Source organism: Lutra lutra, chromosome 9 (assembly GCF_902655055.1).
Source record: "Lutra lutra chromosome 9, mLutLut1.2, whole genome shotgun sequence".
Lineage (NCBI taxonomy): Eukaryota > Metazoa > Chordata > Mammalia > Carnivora > Mustelidae > Lutra > Lutra lutra.
This window is the reverse complement of record NC_062286.1, coordinates 18,434,387-18,457,839: the sequence shown is the minus strand read 5'-3', so window position 1 is coordinate 18,457,839 and position 23,453 is coordinate 18,434,387. Positions and strand designations below refer to the sequence as shown.

The following is a 23,453-nucleotide window of genomic DNA, read 5'->3' as shown; positions in this document are numbered from 1 at the left end:
CTACAAGTGCTTCAGTGGACTTATTTTTCTTTCTCCTGCTTTGAGTTTGTAGTGATTCTTGTATCTGTGACAATGTCTTTTCAATGGTTTGGGGATGTTCTCAGCCATTATCTTTTTTATTTTATTTTTTATTCTTTTAAATTTTAACTCCTATATAGTTACCATACAGTGTTATATTAGTCTCAGGTGCGCAACACAGTGATTCAACACTTCCATATATTACTCAGTGCTCATCAAGGTAAGCATACTCTTAATCCCCTTCACCTATTTCAACTTCACCCCCCCACCTCCCCTCTGGTAGCCATCAGAGGGGAGGTGTTTTCTGTAGTATGAGTCTGTTTTTTGGTTTGTCTCTCCCCTGCCCTCTTTTTTTCCTTTGTCCATTTGTTTTGTTTCTTAAATTCTACTTATGAGTGAAATCTTATGTCATTTGTCTTGCTCTGACTGGCTTATTTTACTTAGCCTTATACTCTCTAGATCATCCATGTTGTTTCAGATGGCAAGATTTCATTCTATTTTATGGCTGAATAAAATTCCATTGCATCTCCTTTTCCATTTACCTATGGATTGTCACTTGAGCTGCTTCTATAGTTTGGCTATTGTACATAATGCTGCAATAAACATCGGGGAGCACATATCCCTTCAAATTAGTGTTTTTGTATTCTCTGGGTAAAACCCAGTAATGTGATTCCTGGATTGTAGGGCAGTTCTATTTTGAATTTTTTTTGAGGACCCTCCATACTGTCTTCCACAGTTGTTGCAACAGTTTGCATTCCCACCAACACAGCACGAGGGTTCCTTTTTCTCCACATCCTTGCCAACACTTGTTGTTTCTTGAGTTTTTATTCTGACAGATGTGAGATGGTATCTCATTGTTGTTTTGATTTGCATTTCCCTGTTGATGAGTGATGTTGAGCATCTTTTCTTGTGTCTGTTGGCCATCTGGTTGTCTTCTTTGGAGAAATGTCTGTTCATTTCTTATCCCCATTTTAAAAAATTGGATTATTTGGGGGCACCTGGGTGGCTCAGTGGGTTAAAGCCTCTGCCTTCGGCTCTGGTCATGATCTCTAGGTCCTGGGATCGAGCCCCACTTCAGGATCTCTGCTCGGCAGGGAGCCTGCTTCCCTTCCTCTCTCTCTCTGCCTGCCTCTCTGCCTATTTGTGATCTCTGTCAGATAAATAAATAAAATCTTTAAAAAAAAAAGAAGCAAAAAAATTGGATTATTTGGGTTTTCATGTTGAGTTTATAAGTTCTTTATATATTTTGGATACTAACCCTTTATTCAATAGGTCATTTTCAAATATCTTCTCCCATTCCATAGGTTGTTGTTTAGTTTTGTTGGTTGCTTCCTTTGCTGTGCAGAAGCCTTTTATTTTGAGGTAGTCCCAATAGTTTACTTTTGCATTTGTTTCCCTTGCCTCAGGAGACATTTCCAGAAAGATCTCGCTATGGTCAGTATCAGGGAAATTGTCTATTCTCTCTTCTAGGATTTTTATGATTTCAGGTTTCATGTGTAGGTCCTTAATCCATTGTGAGTTTATTTTTGTGTATGGTGTAAGAAAGTGGTCTAGTTCCATTCTTTGGCATGTAGCTGTCCAATTTTCCCAGCACCATTTGTTGAAGAGACTGTCTTTTTCCCGTTGCATATTCTTTTCTCCTTTATAAAAGATTAACTGACCATATAATTGTGGGTATATTTCTAGGCTTTCTAATCTTTTCCATTGATCTATGTATCTATTGCTATGCCAGTACCATACTGTTTTGATTACTACAGCTCTGTAAATAACTTGAAGTTTGGAATTATGATACTTCCAGTTTTGTTTTTCTTTTCAAGATTGCTTTGGTTATTTGGGGTCTTTTGTGGTTTCATGCAAGGACTAGAACTGTTTATTCTAGTTCTGTGAAAAATGCTGCTGGTATTTTGATAGGGATTGCATTAAATGTGTAGATTATTTTGGATAGTATAGACATTTTAACAGCATTTGTTCTTCCAATATGTGAGTTTGGAATGTCTTTCCATTTCTTTGTGTCATCTTCAATTTTTTTTCATCAGTGTTTTACAGTTTCTTTTTTAAAAAGATTTTGTTTATTTGAGAGAGAGCGAGAGCAAGAGCGAGCGAGCGAGAGAGAGCATGTGTACATGAGCAGGGGGGTAGGCAGAGGCAGAGGGAGAAGCAAACTCCCCACTGAGCAGGGAGCCCGATGTGGGACTCGATCTCTGGGATCATGACCTGAGCTGAAGGCAGATGCTTAACCGACTGAGTCACCCAGGTGCTCATTGTTTTACAGTTTTCAGAGTACAGGTCTTTCACCTCTTTGGTTAAGTGTACTCCTAGGTATCTTTATTATTATTATTTTATTAACTTTTTAAAAATTTTAAGTAAACTCTACACCACACGTGGGGCTCAAACTCATGACCCAGTAATCAAGAGTTGCATGCTCTATTGACTGAGCCAGCCAGGTTCCCCTATTATTTTTGTTGCTATTATAAATGGAGTTGTTTTCTTAATTTCTCTTCCTGCTGCTTCATTATTAGTGTATGGAAATGCAATGGATTTCTGTACGTTGAGTCTATATCCTGCAACTTTAGTGGGTTCATTTATCAGTTCTAGTAGCTTTTTGGTGGAGTCTTTAGAGTTTTCTGTATATGTGTCATGTGGTCTGCAAATAGTGAAAGTTTTACTTCTTCCTTACCAATTTCAATGCCTTTTATTTCTTTTCTTTTCTTTTTAGAGAGTGAGAGAGAGCAAGAGCGCATATGCACGCAAGTGTGCACGTTTGTGAGTGGGAGTGGGAAGGCAGAGACACTCTTAGACGCATGGGCTTAAGACACAGGCTCGATCTCAGGAGCCTGAGATCAAGACCTGAGCCCACATCAAGAGCTGGAAGCTTGACTGACTGAGCCACCTAGGCACCTTTTATTTCTTTTTGTTTCTTCTTTTTAAAATTTCTTTTTGTTGTCTCATTGCTGTGGCTAGGACTTCCAGTACTATGTGGAATAAAAGTGGTGATAGTGGACAGCCTTGTCTTGTTCCAGACCTTAGAGGAAAAGCTCTCAGTTTTTCCCCACTGAGTATGAGGTTAGCTGTGGATTTTCAATATAAGGCCTTTATTATGTTGAGGTGTGTTCCCTCTAAACCTACTTTGTTGAGGGTTTTTATCATGAATGGATGTTGTACCTTGTCAAATGCTTTTTCTGCATCTATTGAAATAATCATAGGTTTTTATCCTTTCTCTTGTTGATGTGATGTATCATGTTGATTTATTTGAGAATACGGAAGCACCCTTGCATTCTGGGAATAAATCCTATTTGGTCGTAGTGAATGATTCCTTTTTTAAAGATTATTATTTATTTACGAGAGACAGAGTGAGAAAGTGAGAGGCAGATGGAGAAGCAGGCTCCCTGTGGAGCAGGGAGCCTGAGGCAGGACTCGATTCTAGGACCCTGGGATCATGACCTGAGTTGAAGGCAGATGCTTAACTGACTCAGCCACCCAGGCGCCCCTTGAATTATTTTCTTAATGTGTTGTTGGATTTCGTTTGCCATATTTTGTTAAGGATTTTACATCCATGTTCATCAGAGATATTGGCCCGTACTTCTCTTTGTTTGTGGTGTCTTTACCTGGTTTTGTATCATGGAAATTCTGGCCTCATAGAATGAATTTGTAAGTTTTCCTTTCTCTTGCATTTTTTGGAAAAGTTTGAGAAGAATAGGTATCACCTCTTCTTTATTTATTTTTATTAACTTATTTTAATTTATTTTTTCATCTCTGCTTTAAATGTTTGGTAGAATTCACCTGTGAAGCTCTCTGGTCCTGGACTCTTATTTGTGGGGAGTTTTTTGATTACTGATTGAATTTCATTGTTGGTAATTGGTCTGTGTAAATTTTCTATTTCTTCCTGCTTCTGTTTGGGAGGTTATATGTTTCTAGGAATTTATCCATATCTTCTAGGTTGTGTTGGCATATAATTTTTCATAATATTCTCTTACAATCATTTGTATTTCTGTGGTGTTGGTAGTTATTTCTCCTCTTTTATTAGTGGTTTTGTTTATTTTAGTCCTTTCTCTCTCTCTCTCTCTCTCAGTCTGGCTAGAGGTTTATCAATTTTGTTGATCTTTTTGAAGAATAAGTTCCTAGTTTCATTGATCTATTCTATCATTTTTTTAGTTTCTAGATCATTTATCTCTGGTCTAATCTTTATTATTTCATTCCTTCTGATGGTTTGGGGTTTTGTTTGTTCTTCTTTTTCTATTAGCCATTATTTCTTGAACAATTGCTTCTGGTCCATGTTTTCTCTCTTCTCTCTCTGGAATTCCAATCATATGTGTGTCAAATCTTTTCTTTCTTTTTTTTTTTTTTAAAGATTTTATTTATTTATTTGTCAGAGAGAGAGAGGGAGAGAACACAAGCAGGGAGAGTGGCAGGCAGAGGGAGAGGGAGAAGCAGGTTCCCCACTGAACAGGGAGCCCAATGAGAGACTCAATCCCAGAACCCTGAGATCATAACCTGAGCCGAAGGCAGATGCGCAATGACCGAGCCACCCAGGCATCCCTATGTGTCAAATCTTTTCACCAAAACCTCAATGTCTCTTATCTTTTTATTATTATTGTTATTATTTTTTCTTTTGTCTCTCTGTACTCAATTTTGGGTATTTATTTCTAACCAATCTTTTAGTCCATATTCTCTCTTTGGTTTTATCTGTTAAAGTCATTATGAGTTCTTAATTTGAAAAATACATAGTTTTTGGTTCTATGTTGAAAACCCCCATTTTGGCTTATTACACTTTGATCACAGTAAAGTATAGTAATTTTAAAGTTTGTTTCTGATCACTCCAATATATCTGGAGCCCTTGTGGGCCTCTGTTTCTTTTGTTTGTTTGTTTGTTTGTTTGTTTCTACTGGTATTTGTTCATGTTGTCTCCTTGTGTCTGGTTAATACTTTTTTTTTTTTTTATCATGTGCCAGATTGTGTCTTTGTATATTACTTTTAAAAGTAATTTGAGCCCTAAGATGCTGTTATGTTCCTCTCAAGAAGGTTTGTTTGCTTCTCTTGGGCACCCGGGTGCACCAGCAAACCAAATATTCAAGTTGAAGCTGAGAGGCCCAGGGTGCAGCCCTATGGAGCCCAACCCAAAGCAAGTGAAGGAGTCCCTGGCTCCCACTGCTCCCTTGGCAGATTCTGGATGCAACTCCTTGTCCTCTGATCTCACAAGGCTGTCAAAAGTCTTGCTCAGCCTTCAGCTGTCCCTTCAGAGCTGGCAAGGAGTCCTGGGGAAAAAACCAGCCCCAGATGCTCGGCTTGCCAGCATGGGCCGCTGTCCTTCCCCAGTCTTCAATATAGCAACTTTTCACTATCTTCTTAGGTCTCCAGAGCCTTCGAGACTCAATGCCTGCTTTTCTAGTTGTGTGCTGTGGAAAGATGGGTCAAAAGTTCCTAGTCAACTGTCTTAGACACGGAACTCATTAGCACTCGTTACTATGTAATGTATGATCTATTTTTGCTACTTATTTTCTTGTTGTCCTCTCATTTGCCTGAAGGTACTGCTCCATGAGGGCAGTAATTTTTGTCTGTTTATTGCTCTATTCAAAGCGCTTGAAACTGTGCTTGGCACATAGTTGGTGAATGAATGCATGAATCTATTATCTGATTCTATAGCCGCAAATATTTACCCAACAAGCAAGAATTTGCATTTCTGTGTTTGTAGAGGCATATTAGGTCCAGAAAGTAAGGTGACTTGGGCCACGTTTCTGTAGTGACTTGAGACAATCAGGACCCAGGGTGTTTGAGTAGCATTTTAGGGCACTTGCCCAGTGCACAGAGCTCCTCTGCTATCCCAGAAGCAAGGACAGGGCTGGAGTGGGGACAAGGAGGGACCTGCCCATCGCATAACTGATGACACTGAGGAGTTCGGGTTCAGAAGCCGCACAAGCTCCACAGGGCAAAGGCAAACAGAGGGCCTGCGGGGAAGTGGAAAATCAGGGAGATGAGTTTTTCTAAGCTTGCCATTCCATACAGCTCATTCTTTACTGCACTCAAAGCATCAATTTATGGACTTTATTCCGGGGCGGGGGGAGGAAGAAGAAGGAGAAGGAGGAGAAGGAGGAGAAGGAGGAGGAGAAGGAGAAGGAGAAGGAGAAGGAGAAGGAGAAGGAGAAGAAGAAGAAGAAGAAGAAGAAGAAGAAGAAGAAGAAGAAGAAGAAGAAGAAGAAGGAGAAGAAGGAGAAGAAGAAGAAGAAAATGTCCATTAAACTGCTCAGAGAATAGCAGATCCTCCTCAGAAGCTCACCCAGATGGTGAGGAGATAAGGAGCTGGGAAATTAGTTGGTTTTCCAAGTCACACCCGAACAAAGACAACAGGGCGCATTTCATGCCAGAGGGGCAGCGAGAGTCAGGGTAGGAGCGCAGGGCAGGCCAGGGGCTCAGCAAGCCCAGAGAGTGCAGGGTGAGGAGGCGCCCCACCCCCTCCCACCTCTACTCCACGCCCACCCCTACTCCAGGCCCACCCTGACACCTAGTGGAAGGGCCTGTAATTCCAGGCACTGAGAGAAACGACTTCATGGCAGGGAGAAGCCAAAGGAGGACGGCTCCCTGCTGCTCCTGGCACCACGTGAGCCGTGAGCCCCGAGGGATTGTCCGCTATCCTAGTCACACCACCTCTCATCGGGCACAGCCCACCCTTCCCACCTGGGTGACAGTCTTCCCATCACCAAGCCACTGGATGTAATAGTTAGGACCATGGGACTCTGGATTCACACAAGGGTGTGGGTTTAATCCAAACAGGAGTCTGCTTTACATTTGTTGCTTAGATGAGTGGTGTGGTCTTGGGCCTGACGTTCTGCTTCTTTGTGTCTTAGTTTTCTCTCCCATAAAATGAGGAATAATCAACACAACCTCCCACATTTTGTTTAAATATTATACCAAATGAACAGACAAAGCCCCCCGCTACAGGCTCCGACACATAGTGAGAGCTCATTAAATCCTTACCATTGTTATCTTGACTTGTCCTGAATGTCTCGAACCCTCCTGTTTCTCTTTTCCCCGGTGCTATCCCTGACACATTGGCCACCATCATCATGGGTTTCTGCATCTGGCTCTACGCCGGCGTCCCTGCTTCCTATCTCATCACCCTACTGCATAATGCAGCTGGAGACAACACTCTGAAGTGCACAGCGATCACACTATTCTGATAGAACCTTCAGTGGCTCCCACTGCCCTTAGGATCTGACCCACACTGACATCTCCAGCTCTTGCCTGACTGTTACCCCCTCAGTGAAAGGATGGAACTATCATCCATCCATCCTCCAAAGGACTAAGCTCTTTCTTATCACAGGGCCTCTCCAGAGAATGGTCTTTCCCTCTCTGGTCCACTCTCACCTGGGTATTTCCATCTCATCTCCCAGGTCCAGCTTAGCTCCCAGTCCCCACCACTGATGTTGCTGGCTCAGTCACACCTTGCTCTAACAGTCTCACACCTGTCTGTAACCACTCCTGGATCTGGAGAGTGGGCTCTCTTAATACACGTTTGTCAAACAAATGGATAAATGGTATCAGGAGAACAGGTTAATGGAATCACAGATGGAAGAGAACCCTGGAACCGACCTCACCTCCCAGTTAAGGAGTCTTCTGGAAGCAGCTCTTACACAAACCTCCTTGTAATTATTCTATTCCTGTTTCTAGCACAGGGTTTGCTAAAACTCGTAAATATTTTGTTTCCTAATTGCTTATCTGCACCTTAATCACATAGTAGTTTTATTATTATTGTTACCATTATCGTTATTATTAATGGTGATAAATAAAACAGAGTGCAAACGTATTTCCAGCAAAAAACAATTGGGTGATTTAGAATTTTTAATTAATAAGAGTTGGGGCTTGTACTGAGCGCTCCGTGTGAGAGTGGATCACCCTCGGTGCCTCCCCCATCGGGGTTGGTATCTAAATGCTCCATATTGTAATTTCCATCCTGAGGGGCCCACAGCACTTAGAAATGCATCAGTTCTCTGGTTATCTGGCTCCTATCAGCATCTCTTTCTCCAAATGAATGCATTTCAATTAAAGGAAGAATTTACCAGAGTAAATGTGCGGTGTGTATTTTGTGAATTATAGCTCTAACTTTGAATAAACACAAAACAACAAACCCTTTCTGAGCTCCTATGATATTGCAAGCATTGAAGATAAGACAAAGAGGCAGAAGCCCAGGCCCTACCTCCGAGGAGACCCCAGTTTTGCTGGGGACATGCGCTGTACACAAACCGGAATGATCAAGGGTGATGCAGGGCGCCTGGGAGTTCCTGGTACAGACAACAAGCCAGATACGTTCAGGAAGAAACAAACAAAACCCTGGAATTCAGCACAGATCCTGCCATTTTAATGTTTACAGACACACATTGACTCCCTTCTGTACATGGTAACATCTCCCAAATTATTTCTGGGCATCGCTCCCCCACCATAGCAGGGATGGAGACAGACATGGCTGTGTGTGTGTGGACAGCAAGAGATGACATTTCTGGCCCATGACGGATGACCTCTACTGGTGACCTGGAGACTCCCTGCCCTGCCCTTCCCATCCCGAGGCAGTGCAGGACCCTTCGAACGAGAGGGCTGTGTGAGAACTGGGGAGTGGCAGCGCATGCCGCCTTGGAGCCTTGCTCACAGAAGAAGCAAGTCTGGGGCCCTTTAAAGAATAAAATACTAAGTCTATGTATAATTAGCCAGGATTTGATTTTAGATATTCAGTTAAAAATAACTTTCCCCTTTGGTCCAAGACTAAAAAACCAAAATGGATCACTGGAACTCTCCACCTGTCTTTCTGCACAGCACCCCACCCCCCGCATTTTTCATTCATTTCTCCAGCCCCCCCCATCCCTCTTGGCGCCCCCCACCCCAGCCCCCAGCATGGGCCCCAGGAAGAGACTCTTCTCTGGGCTGGGAAGGACCCCCTTTCAAGCCCCCTGCTGATCTCTGCCTCCCGCGTGCCCTGGGCTGTTGGCGGGCTGCTGAGTCATCTCTCCAGGTCCGGGGGTGGTGTCTCCCTCACTAGTCAGAGGGCGGTTAGGGTCCAAGATGGCATCTGCCTCTTGGTGCAGGCTCAGCACGTCCCTGGCTCCTCCCCAGCACTCCCCTGATGTGCCCAACAGGTGCCCGCTCCCCGGGTGCCCGGACCCCCACATGGGACCCTCCCTGGCCCCTCTGCTTTCCCCTTGGTTTAGCTTTAAAAGAAAAATGGATAAAATCAACTCAAACCATGCCGTGAATGATTTGTTCCCTCAGGGGGTTAAGAGTGCTAATTGTGTTTTATAAGAAAAGAAATTTCATAAAGTGAACCTTTAATTGTTAAATTGGTCAGGCTGAACACAGAATTTTGGGCAGATCCCTTAAGCTGCTTTCAGGCAGTGTTTCCCATGGTGCCTTAGATCTAGCCGCTAGAGGGAACGGAGTCAGGGACCGGAGAGGCTGCGGCCCAGCAAGTCACAGAGAGGGTAGGCCCATAGGGGGCCCCCAGGCAAAGGAGGCCACGGACCCCTCTGCACCTTCCAGCGGAGTCGGCCAGGGGAAGAGGCCTCCAGCCTTCCAGAGACTCTGCTGTGTGCAAGGCCTGGCTCTGCTGCCCAAGCATGGCCTCTGCCCGTGCCACCTTCCCGGGTGTCTGAAGAATGTTCTGGAGGGGCGCCGGGGTGGCACAGTCGGTTAAGCGTCTGAGTCTTGGTTTTGGCTCAGGGTATGATCTCAGGGTCATGGGATTGAGTCCCACGTTGGGGTCCGCGCTCAGTGTGGAGTCTGCTTGGGTTTCTCTTGCTTTGCCCCTCCGTCCCGCTGCCTGCACTCTCTCTCTCTCTCTCTCTCTCTCTCAAATAAATAAATAAATCTTAAATAATAAGAATGTTCTGGAATCTCTCTCTCTCTCCCCCTTCCTTTCACACACACACCACACTCACATTGCACACACACTATGCGTGCACGCACACACACACACTCACAGGTTGACCCTGACTCTCACCCTCTATCTACTCTAACCTGTCCTTCAAGGAAAGTTTCCCCAGGGGCGCCTGGGTGGCTCAGTCAATTAAGCATTTGCCTTCTGCTCAGGTCATGATCTTAGGGTCCTGAGATCGAGCCTTGTGTTGGGCTCTCTGCTCAGTGGGGAGTCTGCTTCTCCTTCTCCCTCTGTATGCTCTCTCTCCCTCTCTCTCCCAAATAAGTAAATAAAATCTTTTAAAAAAAGGAAGTTTCCCCAGTTCCTAAAGACTTAGTAGAATTTCACAGTGCTGAGGTTATGCGAGAAGGAGGGTTCTGGATAACTTTTTTGCTTTTATTCTGGTTCCTCTCCCCCCACCCCCGGTCCAGAAGCTAGGATCTGTGTCAATTTACAAGGACACTTTAATCAGTAGGGATTTACATGTTCTGACAACATGACCAAATTTACTTTATAGAACAATAAAAATGGAGGGAAGATGAAGGGTGAAATCTTCCTCCATGTCCTATCCTAGGCAGGAGTCCGGGGGAGCCAGGGACCATGTTGTCTAGATGGCCTTGTGGGACCCCTTCAGGGTGACTATGCAGCATGGAAGTCACCAACAAAAAACTGCCATATTGTCCTTTAAGTGCTGGAGGACTTACACTAGGTCTTATTGAGTAAGGAGGTCAGGTCAGGTTGGATCAGGTCGCACTCCAGGAGGCAGGGTGCCATTCTCAGCAGATGGTCCTCTAGGACTCATCTGTTTTGCCATCTGAGAGGCCTGGCCCGAGTCTACAACGGCCGGAGGACAACCATGCCCTCAGCCCTGGGTAGGGGAAGAGACACCAGTCAGGATGGGGACCACTTGCCAATAGTTAGCCAAGGAGCAGAGAAGAGGAGGCATGGAGTAGAGGGGAAGGAGACAGGCTTCAAGGAAGGGGTCCTCGCTAACTTCAGAGGTGTGGGGTGGATTCACACATATTTCTAGTTCTCCTTTCTGATCCCATGGCTGCTCTTGCTATTATATATACATATAAATATGATGAACCCAAATGACCTGAGGTGACTTGGTCTTTCCATTTTGCAGATGGGCACCCAGTGCTCCAGGGGCCCGAGTCCTCAGGGCACGTTCAGTGTCGGAACAGAAGGAAAAGCTCTCGGTGTCCACCCCCAGGGCTCCTGCTGCTGCCCGGAAGGGACGCTGTCTCCCAGGAAATCTGCCACTTTCATCATCATCGGTTCTGTCCTCCGGTGACACCCACGTCCCAGTGGGACCACTTATCAGCAGGCCTTGTAACCAGCAGCAGCTGTCTCAGTTACGGAGAGGAGAAACGATCTTCCAGCTGTCCAATGGTCCTGGGTCCAGTGTCCCACACTGGATGGCAACAGGGGCCTCGTTGGGGCTGCCCCAGTCCCTGGGCTCTGACGACCAGGCCCACATAGGACTGTCCGCTGGGCACCCAGGCCTGAGCATACAGAATTGACTTCATGGTGCCGTGGCCATGTCACAACAGATCCAGGCACCTCCTCAGCCCGGTCCTTCAGGAGGAGACGAGAACAGTGTCGGGTGAACAAAAATTGCCCCACATGACCCGTTCCTGCCCCGTGCTCCGTGATGAGTTGCTTACAGATGTCTCTTCCCTCTACAGCCACCCGAGGGCCTCTGCTAACGAGTCCACTAGGGCTCCACGGTCGGGAGGCTCCCCAGGGCCAGACAAGTGTTAGGCCTGGGGAGGGGCGTGGGGTGTGGGCTCAGATGTGTTCATTTGGCTTTCCTGGACTCCAGCTCCAGACAGAGGACATTCTTCCCTGGCCACACCTCTTCCAGCTCCCTCATTCAGAAAACCACCTTGGGGAGATTCTTCTTACAAATGCCGCAGAGCCCACCTGTAAGTAAATGAGAGTTGGAGGGGAGACTTCGAGGATCCGCCAGCTCCGGAATCCCTGGTTTCTGTCCTGAGACACAGAGCCCGGGGCCACCAGAGGTGCCCCGTGAATCCAATAGCCCAGGGCCAGGCTGAGCTCTCTGGGGGCACACACCCCTGTCTGGACCCCCTTGGTCCAGCCTCACAGCCCAAACCAGGACTCTCCTTGACTGCTGCTTGGAGGTGGGGGCCCGACCAGTCCTGCTGGATGACTCTTCTGGCCCAATTCACCCCCAGGCACGTAAGAACTTGCAGCAGGCTGGAAATTCGCCAATTTTAGGTCCTGAGAATCCTGCTCCCCCTTTACCTCTGACCACGGACCTGCTATCCTAAGCCCTTGCTTGTACTGAGTAGGGGTCCCTGCTCTGACCTTGATCTACCCGGAGAAGAGGGTGACCTCACCTCACAACGCCCGCCACCGAGCCTGGCACAGAACTCTGCTCACTCCATATTCAGTGTTTTATTTGCTGAGTGGCAAGAGCCATGATGTCGTTTCCTGAGAAGTGGGAGGGGTCCACAAGCCACAGAATCACGGGTAAGTCCGAGGCGGCCTGGGATGGGCAGACCCTCTCCCACTTTCTGATGTCTCCGAGCCAGTGGGATCTGGCCCCCAGGGGCCAGGCCCGAGAGCATCTGAGATCCAGCCTCGTACCCCTCCACGTCATTCCCTCCCACCCAGGAATCAGATCCTCGGGGTAGAGGGCCCTGAGCGTGAACAAGCATTTGCACTTAGAACAGCTGCCTAGAGCTATCCCTCGGCTGGGGTGGGCGTGGGAGGGGGACAGGCACCTGCTTATGGATCACTGCCATGGCTTTGCTGACTGCCTTTGCGGCTTCCCAAAGGCACCCCATCGACCTCACCCAGGCCCCGGGCCGGGTAAGGAGGAGGCTTCCCAGACGAGGTGGACATGCTGACTCAGGGTCAGCCTGGGGGCTGACCAGGACAGAATGTCTCCAGGAGGCCCCTGTGCAGCAGCCACAGCCAGTGCTGTTACTAAGAAAAGCCCAAGGAGAAAGGGTAACACAACACGTCCGCCTCGGGCTGGCCTTGCGGCTGGGGGGAGGGGCGCAGATGACTCAGGAGTTGCTCCAGGAGGCACAGGGACAAAGTCACGTCGAATTGTCCAGCACAGCTGTCCCCTTGTCTGTTAGGGTGAAGAGGCTCTGAGCTCCTGTTGTCTCCAAATTCTGCAGAGACTAGGTACAGCCTGGCAGGAGTCTCAGGGCAGTGGGCCTCCTGGGCTTGTCAAAGGTGCAGAAGATCAGGGACACACTCGGGGACCTTTGCTGTTGCTCCTAGCCTGGGTGAGTGGGTTTCTCCAGGGCTGTCACTGCCATGGCCACTGGACTCTCCCAGCAGCCGGCCTCAGCCTGGCAATTCGGCCTCCTCTTCCCTGCATGACACGGGAGTGGCGGCTGTGAACTGGGCCTCACGTGCCCCTGACCCTAGGGGAGGCTCCGGTGTGCATCTGGCGTGGCCTGGGAGAGGTTGGGGCATAAGCAAATGATGTGCTAGGATATGGGGTGGAAATCCCTGGAAATGATGCAGAAGAGCCGTGGGGTCAGACCATGTGGTGTGCTGGCCAGAGAACCCACCAACCAAAGATGCCCTGTTTATTGGGGCTGTTGTTAGGAACTGAGTTCGTGTCCCCACAAAGTCATATGTTGAAATATTAACCCTTAAATACGATGGTATCAGGAGGTTGGGCCTTTGGGGGGTAATTAGGTCATCAGTATGGAGCCCTCGAGAATGGGATTAGTGCTCTGATAAGGGAGACCCCAGAGAGCTCTCTAGAGCCCTCCCTGCCACATGAGGGTACAACAGGAAGTCGGCAGTCTGTAAGCCGGAAGAGGACTGGGATCAGGACCCTCCCAGCCTGGCAGCCTGATCTTGGAACTTCAGCCCTGAGAATGGTCAGAAATAAATTCCTGTTGTTTACGAATCACCATGACGCATTTCTTCCAGCAGCCAGAACTGTTTGAGACAGAGGGGCACTCCTGTCTTCACCGGGCGGCTCAGAGCTAACGTGCATCCCCCTCGCCGCCCCCCACACTCCAGTGGGCTGGCCTGGAGGAATTCGTTCTTGTTCCAGAACTCTAGCATCTGGAAGGAGATCGCAAAGAGCTCAATGCTCACAGGCCCTGGCGTGGCCTTGTATTCCCTAGGGACTGAGGAGGTCCCTAAAGGGTCAGCCCTTATCTGAGGGCAGAGACCCCAGAAGACATCACTTACAAGCGCAAGTTTGGTTTAATAAGACCCCAAACCTGCCCACGCTTCCCTGTGGCAAACCACAGAAAGTGCAGGCCTGACCGACGCCCCTGCTCCAGTGGACTTGTGCTCCTCTACAGCCACATAAATTACTCCATCTCTTTTAACTGCCATTAGCAAATCATTAATATAAATTCACACATCCAGAGTGAAATCACTGAGCTCAGACATTCTACTATCAAAGACATTCCACCCAACCAAAGCCCCTTTCAAATGTGTGGGAATTTTTTCAGTCAAGCAAATCCTGCCTCCACGCTCCCCACTGAGTCCCCAGTAGCCCTGGGAGGCATTCACCAGCTCTTTTTCTCTTTTGAAGCTTTTTGATCCGTTTTCAAGTGTGTGGGTGTCTGTAAATGGGAACAACATAGTGGGGTGGACGGGGAGCCCAGATCTGAGGGGCAGGCACATCCACATTTAAACTCCAAGCGGTGTGAACAGCAGCTAGTGGTAGGTAAATTTCCGTAGGCCTTAGTTTTCTTGTCTGTGAAATGGGAGTAATGATACTAGTCATGAGGTAGTTGGGAGGTATAAATGAGGTGGTGAGGAGACCCACACCGTGTCAGGTAGACACCTTCAGTGAAGGACGGCTGTCCTCGACCCTGCAATGATTCTTCCCTAAGGGAAGGGGGACCAGGATGAAGGCAGCCCCTTCTGCTCTGTACTCAGACAAGACTGTCATCAGAGGCCAAGGGTGGACTCTGGCAAGGAGGGTCCGGTGTGAGCCAGACCCTTCCCCATCTCCCAGCCTGAAGGAGCCCACCCTTCCCTGAGCTCCCTTCTTTCTGGCAGACTCTCCCACTCAGAGAATCTCCTGTTTAAGAAGGTTCCATGTGTCTCCTCCGGGAGTCAATGGGGGCAATTTCACCAAAAGGGCAAAACTGAGCAAAAACTGAGCTGATGGAGGAATAAGGCTCCCTTCAAAGGAAGGCCCCAGAGCTCTGCCAGATGCGAGTGGACATTCAGCTTGGGGTCCTGAGGGCCGGGATGCTCATTAGACCATGGACGGTGCCACAAGCACCTCGTACCCAGGTTGGAAGACCAAGGCCTTCCCGCCTCAGTGCTGCGTCTTCAGCACCTCCAACCTCTCACCCTTTCTCCGCTCCGTGTTCGAACAACATGCTATTTAATATGGGCCAGGCTGAGTAACTTTATTCTTCCCTTAGATCTACGCCCATAAAAGGACACTGCGTTGTCCAGATTGGCCATAATTCATTATGCTGAATTCCCTTCCATCTGGAGGCTTATACAGTTGTTGAAAAGCTGTCACTATAACCTATTGTCACTGCAACCTTTTATGAACCAGCCTACATTTTTATGTCAAAAATTTATCTTAATGGCCTCACAGCTCTTACCTCCAATTATTTCGGTGTCACTGACCTCCAGCTCAGGCTGCGTTCCAGCTAATACGCGGGGACAAATTCCCTCTTCACTCTTTTCCTGGCCCCACACTGAAACTAGGAAGAAACCTTGTGGTTCCTGTGCCTAGCCCCTCAAGTGGCAGACGTGTGCCACATTGGGGATGGGGGGTGGCCAGGACCCCTGGGGACATGCTAAGGAAGGCGACGGGATGACAAAAGCTGGGTTGAGCCCACAGGAGCTCTATGTAACCAACGTGTGGAAGCAAACACAGAGAAGGGACATGGCACCCAGTGGTGCCTTGCAAAGAGGTGGGGCTCACTTTTATGTATGTATGTATGTATGTATTTTTGAAAGAGAGAGAGAGAGAGTGAGCATGTGAGCCCATGAGCAGAGGGAGGGGCAGAGGGAGAGGGAGAGAGAGAATCTGAGCCTGATACGGGGCTTGATCCCACGACCCTGAGATCATGACCTGAGCTGAAATCAAGAGTCAGACGTTTAGCCAACTGAGTCACCCAGGTGCTCCTTCCCTTTGCTTTTAAATTTAAAAAAGTGTGAGACACATTTCCTGTCCATAGCAGAAAGTGCTAGAGGAGAAAATAAAAACAAAACATGGGAACTATCAAGCATGTGTACCAGTATTCTCATTTAGACTTTCTCTTGTTCTCACGCTTCCACAATACATGTGCATACATGCCTGCGTGCATTTACGTGTGCGTCCACACGCATATAGACAAATATTTATGTATGCATACAAATACTGATATTTCCTATATTAAACGTATGTATCATATAATCTTCATTTATACATACTTTAAGATACCGCACTACTTTAGAAGCTGCCAGTGACTGAAGAAATGGACATTTCCTTCCACACCTTCTCTTGTTCTCACTGATGGGAAAAGCCCTGCTTCTGCATCTGGAGAACCTCTCGACATTTTCTATAACTACCTGTGAGGTTTTCAGGGAACCTCAGTATTTTCCTCGCCTAACACATGAGGAAGCGGAGACCAAGGCCTCCTGAGAGGCCAGGGGCGCACCTGGGCCTCGAACCCAGAGCTTGAAGCTCTGCGAGTGTCCTTGTATCAGCTTCAGACCATTCTGCAGGAGAAATTTTTTCCTCCTCTGTTCTCTGAGAACAGACTTCTCTTGCCCCTGCCCGCCCTGGGGTCGCTGCTTAAGTCAAAAAACGCTCCTTAAATAGGAAAGAATGCGAGGAGAGGAATCTGGGGGTTTCTCTGACCCTTCCCCACGCAAGCTGGCCCGAGCCATGGCAGCTCCCAAGGGGCTCCGGGCAGGGTCTGGCGTTCCCAGGGCTGCCCCCATTTCCCAGCCTTCTGGGTCTGAAGGAGGCTGCCCCTGTGATCTGGCAAACACAGGCATTGCAGTTCTCTACCCTCAAGCCTCATTTCAGTATTGGTCGTTTTGAGCGATCAGGCTCAGAGGCCAATATTGGAGGGAGGACTGCCCAGGGACCCGGCATGATGGAGATTCCCAATCATCAGCCAAGGCCACCGAGGCCCAGGCCTCAGCTGGAGCCTTCCCCTGGGCCACCAAGGGGCTGCACGCGGGTGCTCTGGGAGTCTTCTCTGTCGCAGACGTGGCTTCACTCATGAGCTTGAGTTCTTTCCGCGACTGTGTAGGAGGGCAGCTCCCACGCAGGCATCTGCGGGTGCGGGGTGGGGGGGGAGCTGTGCATCAGGGAATGTGGGTGCCAACAGGACGGGGCTGTGTGTGCCCATGCATAGCAGAAGTATGAGTGTGCACGTAAGTGTGCAAGCCCTTCAGTGAATGCCACCTGAATTTGCATTTTTGCCCGAGGCAAACACAAGAATGTTAACTCTTGGACTCTTTCTTGGAGTCAGACGAACCTGAGGTTAAAATGTTGGAAGGTCAGTTACTTTGCAAATGATCTTGGCAAATGAACTTCCCTAAACCTCAGTTTTCCATCTGAACATGCGGATAATAATACCTGCCCCATAGGGTTTGAGGCAAAACGTATGCAAGGCACTTGGGCATGCCTGGCAGACAGTAAAGATTCAATAAATGCCAGCCATCATCTCCTTTGCTCTCACTGTCAACCTTGAGTGTGCTCAGTCTGGTTAGCCTTGTCGCCATGACGGGATGCCTTTCCCCTGCGCCCTGCAGAGCCATCCAGCTGATTATCCGCAGAAGTGAGAGCTCCCTGTACCGGAAGGGAGCCTTGCTCGTGGCACTGGGTGCAGAGGCGGTGGAAGCCTTTTCTCTCTTCTCTTTAGAAGGACCTGCAAGGGCACTGTCCTGGGTTGGCAGCATGAGAGGGCCAGAAGGGACTTTACAGACATTTGTGTTAGGGACAGGTGAAGGGACACACGGCAGGTTTGTGGCAGAGCCTGGAGGGGGTCCAGGGCTTTGGATCTTGATTCTAGGACCATTTCCCCTGAGGGTGCCCCCCACTCCCCACCCCCCACGAGGTCAAGCCCCAAACTATCATCCAGGCATCTGAGCCTCTGCTTCTTCTCTTTTTTTCCTTATGCGGCCTCTTTCTCCCTGTTCTCTGCTGGTCCCACCTGCTCCTGGTGACTTCTGAGCCACTCGCTGGCCCTTCCCAGTCTCCACCCGAAGCCATCGGTCCCAGCCTTCGTCAGATGGCCACCATGTCTGCCGTAGCCAGAAGCCGAATTACCAGTGGGCTTACCTCAGTCCTGCCTAATTCTGCCTCTGCAGCCAGACCGGGGGTCCCCAAAGGCAGATGCAGGCTGAGCAGAGGCAACAGCACGTCCATCAGAGGCTGGGACCTGCGCAGACCCTCAGAAAAGACAGGTCTCTGAACACACAGAGTAGAACGTGCTACTTCTCCCCAGCTATGGGACCTCAGGCTTCCATCTCCTCCTCTGTAAAACAGGGGAAATGGTAAACACACGCCTAATTGCACCTTTTTAAAAGGAAGCCTCCCCTAAAAACGTCTTTTTTAATGTGTGGGTCTGGATTTCAGTGGGAGCCCACCTAACCAAAGCAGGGCCCCCTGGATAAAACAGCAAGAGATTGGCTCTGAAAGCTACTTTATTTCCCTTTCCAGCAGGAAGAGACTTCACCATTAGCTCTCTGTGATTCTCATGCAGCCGCGAGACTTCCTGCCTCCCCCAGGCACCTATCTGGCTGGGCTGGTACCGATTAGAAGTATGACTTGTCGGTGCCATGAGTAAGAAGGAAGAAAATCTGAAAAATGGGTAAAGTATGCAACAGGAATCTTCTATTTATGTGTGTCCTCCTGGGGGAGTTCTGTGTCTGAGATGGAGACAAGGATTTTGCCATTCTAGGTAAGAGATGGTTTTGTCCTAGCTGTGAAGTCTTTCTGGTTTCCTTATTTAGAGAGAGATGCTCACAGGAGAGGAAATGAAGACGCACTAAAGAGGTACATTCCTGCTCCGGGAGAGGACTTCCCCTTACACACTGTATTGCTGCTAACATGGTCTCCTCTTTCGTCATGGAGAAGGATGACTCAGGGTGAGCTCTATTTTCTGCTTAAATTTAAGAAATGTCGTGCACAAGGACCGTGTGGCCCGGCCCCTGATTAATCATGGCGAATGTCCGAGCGACTCTCCCCGGTCATGAAATGGGCTCTTTCCTCTCCCAGGGACACAGCCACCAGGACACCAAGACCTGTGCTTGGAGATGGAGTCTCAAAGGGGCTGACCTGCAGCTGGAGCCCACACGAGAGCTGGAGAAGTCACCGGCAGGATGAAGCTGGCATCCTTTAAATGAATATGTTTTCCACCTGCTAATAGCCCTCGGGGCTGGGGACATAGCTGGCTGGCTGGTGCCCAGCAGAGAGCACCGACCGCCCAGCCAGGGCCCCCGGGTGTGGGCTGCTGTCCTGACCTGCCCTGGCTGGTGGGCAAGGGCCTTCTGGGACGCGGAGCACAGCTCCAACCACTAAAAGGGCCCAGCTTCTCCATGGCAACCCCAAACAGCCTGTTCATCCCAGAGGCTATGCTGGCAGCAAAAGTGGGGCCATGGAAGGGTGTCCTCGAGACTAATAGTGGGAAGCATGCAAAGAGTTCCTGCTGACCGCCGGCTGCTTTCTGGGAATGCCTCCAAGGATGGAGCCGGCCAAGAGATGGCCAGGATGGCCACGGGGAAGCAGAGGAGACTGATTTACAGGCAAGGAATCATAATTTATGGGAACTCATCATTTACTGATCTGGCAGCCTCCCCGAAAAGGGGTGAGGATCTAGGTGGAGAGAAAAAGTGGGCGGGATGGGAGGCACGGGGGAGGGGGATCCACAAGATCTGGTGACTCTAGGGTAGCCAGACTGAATCTCCTGGCCGTGTGTGGGACAGTGTCCCCAGGCACGACTGAAGACCTCTGTCCCCTCAGTCAGGATGTTTCTCCCCGTGCCACACGGACACACAGAGTCATGGCCATGGCCTGGCCAGTGGCTGCTGCCTTCCACCCATCCTGCCTGCTCCTTTCCGCTCTGGGTTTCTGCTCTCACTCAGGCTGGCCAAAGTGACTGCCAGATTCCACCCAGCCCTGGGTACAGACGCCTGCCCACCTTCCCAGGCCCTGGCACAGGGAGGGTGGGAGGGAGGGAAAGGGGCTGAGCTTTGGAGTCAGACATATTTGGATCGAATGTGTTGTTTGGACGTAAGTGGCCTCGGGCAAGGGAAGGGGCAGGGCCCTCAGCTTTCTCAGCTGCCCATCAGAGGCAAACAAACACATTTGGATTTGGTCTGTGAGGGAACAGAGGGATGCCTTATGAGAGAAGGGGTTCTTCTCCCCTCGCTGCATCGCCCCCTTCCCACACCCACTCCCCTCCTCCCTCCTAGCCTGTCTGCGGGTCCCTATTTCTGGGCACCTGTGTCAGAAGACCAAAGCTGGAAAAAGCGATCACCGAAGGGCACCCTGACAAGGTCCACCAGGATGTTCTGAACACTCTGTCTCTGTTGTGGTAAACGATGACTTTAATTTACAAAGCAGATGAATACTAAATCTTCATGAAATTAAAAACTATATTATTTATGTGAGCGGAAACGGAAAATGTTCTGTAGCTAGCAGTGATCCTGCTTTGTAGGAGGAACACTAAAATAATTAAAACCACTCGTGCTTCAGTAATAAATAATGATAATAAATAAATGTCCTGACCTTAAGCGAAAATATAAAATTAAAACCCATTTGGTATGTAAATTCATTCAGGACGTTATCAAGTCTCCCAGCCTAAGACGGTGTGGGACAGAGGAAGCGTTCACTACATGAATTTTGAAAGGAAAATCAAAGAACAACAGAGTTGTGTGTGTATTGACTCATTATTCTACTTTAATTCCATCTAATGCTGTGTGGAGCCTTGAGGCTGGGACATTAATTTCCTGCTTTTTCTGTTTCACCAATTCCTCATGGAGACCAGGAGAAAGAATTTCAATCCTGGAGGCTGAAATCAGGGGAGGCCAGAAAATTACAGGAGAGGTGGGGAACTCAAACCGGAAGGCGATTTTTAACGTGTTTACTGAGAGAGCCGCTGAGGAGAAGCCAACAAAGAACAGGGCCTGTGCTGTTGAGCCTGGGGAGGGGAGGCCCGAGGGTCTGTGCCACAAATCAATAACGGAATGCAACGTCCCAGCCTTGGGTTCAGGTGGGGAACTGCTCTAGGGCCTGGAGAAGCCAGGCAGGAAGTCTGTCCTTGGCCTCTGACTTCAGGAAAGCACCGATCGGTTCCAGATGGTGGACGCCGCAGCTCCCCCCATACCACCCCCCACCCCTGGGAGCCCGGCGCCCAGTCTGATCATGAAATCGCCGCATGTTCCATGAAGCCTGTGGCTCCCCGGCCTCCTCCAATAGGGCAGCCCAGGAAACTACAGGCCAGGGGCTCAGGCAGGAAAGTCAGAACCTTCCGATCACTGCTGTCCAGTAAACTTTCCGGCTCCCTCTTCATTTGGATCCTCCTGTAGGGCCTGCCACACCCTGCCTCTCATTTCAGGTTCATCGCTACCACGTGGGGTATGCAGGCGGTGGGGTGGGGTGGGTTTTCCACCTTGACAGGCAGGGAAACTGAGGCACAGGATCTGGCAGTATGCGGGTGGTAGGGAAAAGTTCCGAAACCTGCTCTCAGGACGGCGCTCTTGTGCTGTGGGGAGGGAGGAACAGGAAAGGAAGGCTTGAGGACAAAGCGTCCTTCTTCGGCAGACCGGGTCTCAGGTGCACCCAGATTTCTCACGCCCTGGATGCTTCCAGTGGGGGCCCTCCCTTCGAATTTCCTGCTTCCAGGCTGCTGCAGGCTGAGATGTCGAACCTAGAAGTCGGGGCTCAAGGGAGGCTTTCCTAGGTGTAGACTGTGGGTTTCAGACTGTGGGTTTTAGGAAACAGAGGATCAGCAGATGGGGGTGGGCTCCCTGGACCACCCTGGTCCTGACTGCTTATCCTGGGGGGGGGGGGGGTCTGATGTCCTCCCATCTCTTCTCCCACTCATGATTGCCCCCAAAGGAATGGTGGGAGAGGCCCCCCGCCATGGGAGGGACGGACCCACACCCTCTGCTATGCTAGGGCACCCAGAATCACCCGCATCCTGGGGAGACAGGGCCTTGGAGAAAGTGAAAGGCCTTGGGTCTCTTCCACGCAGACCCTGGTGTTCACTACTCTGATTCAACCCACTGCTTGTCCCAGTGGACAAGATGGGAAAAATCCAACCCAAGCCTGCCAGTGGCTGCTTGGCTGCAAACCATCCAGGTTTTGTAAACAAAGCACCAGGATAAATGACTGATTTTCTCCACTTTTGAATCTCAGACATAAAAACTTGCTGAGCCATCAACAAGCCACTGGACAAGGTTCCCCGATGACTGAGATGTTCTTTCTCCAGCTGGGGAGACAATCTGCCCGAGTACTCCTAGGGGCTTGGGGAGTGCCCCACATAGGAAATCTGTGGCCTACCCCAATTCAGCCAGTGTGGTCAAGAGCCCCTTCCACTCCTGCTTGCCTGTTTCCGTGTGACCCTGCTGCAGGCACAAAGACAAAGCCCCTGATAGGACCAGTGGGGTGGCTGGGGGGAAAAAGCCTTAAAAACCTATAAAACCAAGTGCTCTAAGTCCCCTAAAAAGGCTTCTAGAAAAGGCCTGGACCAGTTCACCTGCAGGAAGTCAGGGAGGCTCCCACGCACTTTTGGGGCCAGAGGTCCCTTTGCTCCCAACAGATTTATAAAGTCTTCTATTGACTGTTCCTGAGAAGCAGTGAGGGTGCCTTGAGGTCTCTGTTAGACAGACAAGTCACACCCCGGCATGTCCGTTCTAGAAAGGGGACTGATTTTTTCTGCTAAAAAGCCTATGTGACCCCAAAGCAGGGCTGACTTCAGGACAAGACTGGGCTGCAGCCGGTCAGGCAGGAGCCTGAACAGATCTCTGTCTCCCCAAGATGCCACAGGCCTGCTACCACGTGAAAGCTAGACCTCTCTCTGTGGTGGCCTCTGGCCTGTGCCCCATGTCAGAGTGTGCCCGGGAAGCTGCCTGAGGACACCTGCGACAGCTCCAGGAGGCTGACTCCTGGGTCTTTGGGTCGAAGTGACCAGTGACCTGGAGTTTTGCACAGGCTCCTTGGGGCTCAACGTGGGGATCAATTTCCCTGGAACTAAAGAGACACCCCCACCCTCCGCCACCACCCAGGAGCTGCCGCTGGGCAGCCTAATGCCCTAGGCCTCTAATACCCTCCTGAGCCCCTAGCTGTGTCCCCTTTTGTGAAGCCCATGGCTGTGACAGGCCAGCTGGGCCCATTTTCCCCTGATGAGGATGGGACCCCCCTCTCCAGGGAGCTTCCCTGAGGCCTCTCTTTCTATGGCAGCAAGCAGGCACCGCTGACACAAGTTGGTGCTCAAAAAAATGCCCGCTCATTCACTAAACACTTGCTGAAGCTTCTGTGCTCCCGGCCCAGTGGGCCCAAGGACAGGTCAGGGGCTCAAGCGGACAGGTGCCGGAGGAAGGCATT

At 49.5% G+C, this 23,453-nt stretch overlaps 1 protein-coding gene and 1 long non-coding RNA gene across 7 annotated transcripts in view; one reads left to right on the top strand and one right to left on the bottom strand.

Annotated features, from left to right (window-relative positions):
* The window catches only part of KLHL29 (kelch like family member 29), a 302,879-nt gene that overhangs the window by 90,918 nt on the left and 188,508 nt on the right, over positions 1-23,453 (bottom strand). The window lies entirely within an intron of this gene.
* LOC125108564 (uncharacterized) lies at positions 12,805-21,375 on the top strand. The gene is made up of 4 exons (XR_007129947.1): positions 12,805-13,185; positions 18,564-18,714; positions 18,857-18,991; positions 19,122-21,375. It is a non-coding gene; the product is annotated as an uncharacterized LOC125108564 (long non-coding RNA).